This window comes from Myotis brandtii, unplaced genomic scaffold (genome assembly GCF_000412655.1).
Source record: "Myotis brandtii unplaced genomic scaffold, ASM41265v1 scaffold38, whole genome shotgun sequence".
Taxonomy (NCBI): Eukaryota; Metazoa; Chordata; class Mammalia; order Chiroptera; family Vespertilionidae; genus Myotis; species Myotis brandtii.
In genome coordinates, this window is record NW_005364596.1 from 5,728,088 (window position 1) to 5,731,459 (window position 3,372).

Below are 3,372 nucleotides of genomic sequence, written 5' to 3' on the forward strand. Positions count from 1 at the left end.
GCTCACCTCCTTGCGGGCATCAGAGCACACGCTCCGCGCTCGCCCACCTCATCCCGCAAAGGCCCGCACCCCCGTCCCCTGGTGGGTGCTGGGGCCACCGCCTCTCCCCGGTTTGGGCATCCTCTCTCCGCTGTCACTTGAATCTCGCCGAGCAGAACCCCTCCCCAGTGTCGCCGAGGTCATGCCCTTCTCGCACTCGGGGCCTGTAGGTCTAAAGACTCGACAAATTGGGAAACTGGCGGAGTCCCGCTACTCCCCGCCCGGCCCACCTTCTGTTTACTTTGCCACGTGGGCTGGGAAGGACCGGGATTCTCCCAGATCCAAGAGGAATTTCTCAGTGACTCTACATCTCGCTAGATTCAGTCGTCAGAAATAAGCCTGTACCTTCGAATGCTTACGTTTTCTCCCATAAAAGCCTCTATTGTAAAAAACAACAACAAAATTTCCATCCGTATAGTTAAGTAACAAGAAATCGACCCATAAAGGACAAAATTCCGAATGACAGGCGCTCGATTTTCCCTGACGTTCCGGACTGGATAGCTACGCCTGTCCATTGAAAGTTTTTCTTTTCCGTTGCCAAGTAGTTTTACTTCTCTTTTTCATGTTCCTTTTTCTAATCATAATTTTTACTTAAAAAGGAGATAAAGAACAAAGCCCGTATGAATGATATCGAATAGTTTTTGAGATTTGCCCTCTGTCTTACAGAAATTCTAGCGTTTCTGACATTCAAGTTTTAAATACATATTTTGGGCACATCATTTATAAGATCGCTACATTGTGACCCTCTTAAATCAACACAGGTTATTTCGCGTATCCCGTGTGTGTGTGTGTGTGTGTGTGTGTGTGTATGTGTGTGTGTGTGTGTGAAATTCCTTTACAGGTAGTCTTTTGCTAATTTTATGAAATCGGAATCTTTTCTCTTTTGGAAAAAAAAGTTTAAAAAGGGAACTCTTTTCTATGTGTCACGTTGTTACTAAGAAGAATGTTTAAAGTATGTTGTAGTGAAACATTGTTTATTCCATTTTGAGACTAAAGTTGACTCAGATTTCTGATTTTGCATAGGCGCAGCAAAATCGTTCATATTCTCCGAAGCATTTCATTCTGTGAAAATGAATTTCCGTCTTTTCTAACTGTACACTAATGTGCCATCGAAGTCTTGGCAATTGCTAATGGGCTTTAAGCTGTTTGGGAGATTTCTTGGATTTGTTTTTCAAGTCCAAAGAGTAGAATTTTTCAAAGATTATGATATACATTTATGCCGTATACAGTACAGAATTGTTTAAAAAAAAAGTGTGGGTTTGGGAGCTCAATAGATCTAGTGAATCTTGCCTCTATTGCTTACTAAATGTGTGACCTTGAGCATGGTACTTTCCATAACTCTCTGTGTATCAGTTTTCTCACCTGCTACACACCCTCTAAAACAACAAGGTTGTTGTGAGGATTAAATAAAACACTAGGGTGGGAAGAGATTAACCAAAGAATTTGTATGCATATTTGCATAACCCATGGACACAGACAATAGCATGGTGAAGGCCTGGGGCGGGTGTGGGCTAGAAGGGGTCAATGGGGAAAAAAGGGGTACATCTGTAATACTTTCAAAAATAAAGATTAAAAAATAAACTTAAAACTTAAGTGCCCAAGTAGTTATTCCTATTAGCAATCATAAGCCATCTACTTCTCGGAGTTTTTCTTGATTGACTAGAAATATATAGGGTTTTCCAAAAAAATTTACACACTTTGAATAATTATGAAGGCAATGTTTATTAAAATACATTTCATTTTCAAAATTGAGCAATCAGCTGTTAAATTGTGCATACATTTTGGGGGGGGGCGGGGGGACACCCTGTATAATGTCTTCTTACATTGAATAACATGTGGCAAGTATTGTATTCACATGGGTCTCATATAAACATCTGTACATTCCCTTAGTTACTTATATGCTGATTGGAAAATGATCCTTAAGGTCACCTCCTTCTCATTTCATCTTTTGAATCTCTCTCTCTGCATTGTAACAGGTGGTTCTGGCCTATCTGGAATCATACTTGGCTTGCGGTTGGTTTTGCAACAGGCCCTAAACATTTTCTTCCCAACCTCTTTCTCTGCACCCCCACCCCACCTTTAAACACATGGCATTTTTTTTTTAATTTAAAAGGAAATACATTACTTCTCTAGGCTATTGTGACTTTGAACAGCAAAAAGGAAGTAAAATTCTGAAGGTCTCCAAGTGTAAAATATTTTAGTGAGATTTTTTGTATTGTTGATTTTTAAAAATCACCTGTTTCTTAGTTGCTATTTCTGGGAAAGAAAAGACATTGTGCATATAATCAGTTATTTGCTGGACATTAATGCACACATGTATGGGTAATTCAGAGCCAGCTTTTCTTCATTGTGTGCTTCCTTGAGATTCCCCCTTTAAGTGTAGATCATCTATTTTAAAAAGATAATTTGCTGTTTTAACAACAGTCAATTGTTACAAAATTCCTTCTCATTTTCCCCTCAGAATAGAAATAGCAGCACTGCTCCCACCTAGAGAAATCATTGCTTCTTTCACAGAGGAAAAAAAAATGAACAGGACTGGTTCCAGGACGTGCTATTCTGTGTTAGAAAATTGACTTGACTGGCCCAGGCACCTGCTTGCCTAACTCAGTTGCTCAGTCTCTAAGCCTCTTAGGGTAGAGGCAGCTTCCTGTCTCTAAAGAACTGTCCACTAAAGAACTGACCAACAGCAGCTTGCTTTACAATGCAGATTTCTTATATTGTACTAACAACAACAACAAAAACAATAGGTGAGTCTTCATTTCCTCCCCACATGCAGAAGAGGAAGTTTTCTTTGAGGAGTGGATGTTCTCTTTAACCAGGAGAACTGGTGGTACCTACTGCTTTGAAAGGATTCTAGTGCCTTAACAAAAGCATTAAATCCTGGCCTGTGGTGTCCCATCTCTGAAAACGTATTTCTGAAGTATGACATGACACAGACTCCTGCATGCCGAAGAGACAATTGACCTTCAAAAGCACAGCAGTCATTGCCATGAGGAGCTTTCCTGTTTCCTTTGTCTGGTGACATTACTGTACACCATGCAGAGGGACATGTTTAATGTAGGCAGAAGGCTAATTTTAAAAACCTCTAATAGATGGAATATTTAGATGTAACATTTTAACTTATTGATACAAATTATTATTAATTTTTTTAAAAAAACTTTTAAATCTAGAGCCAGGGGTCATAATATTAGGAAGGTTTTGATAGATTCTCTTTTATTAATATGATTTTTACTTACTTTTTCTCAGACCTTTTTTCAAATTGTTGATTTTTCGTTCTGTAATTTGGAAATTTTAAAGAAACAGGTATAAATGACATAATTCTAAGTTATTCAA

At 38.9% G+C, this 3,372-nt stretch overlaps 1 protein-coding gene across 1 annotated transcript in view; it reads right to left on the reverse strand.

The window, feature by feature from the left end:
• TET2 (tet methylcytosine dioxygenase 2) overlaps window positions 1-141 on the reverse strand; it is a 124,561-nt gene extending 124,420 nt beyond the window's left edge. Inside the window, exon 1 of the mRNA XM_014544757.1 lies at window positions 7-141. The gene's annotated coding sequence lies outside the window, so the exon portion shown is untranslated. The remainder of the gene's footprint in view (window positions 1-6) is intronic.
• Between the last annotated feature and the right edge of the window lie 3,231 nt (window positions 142-3,372).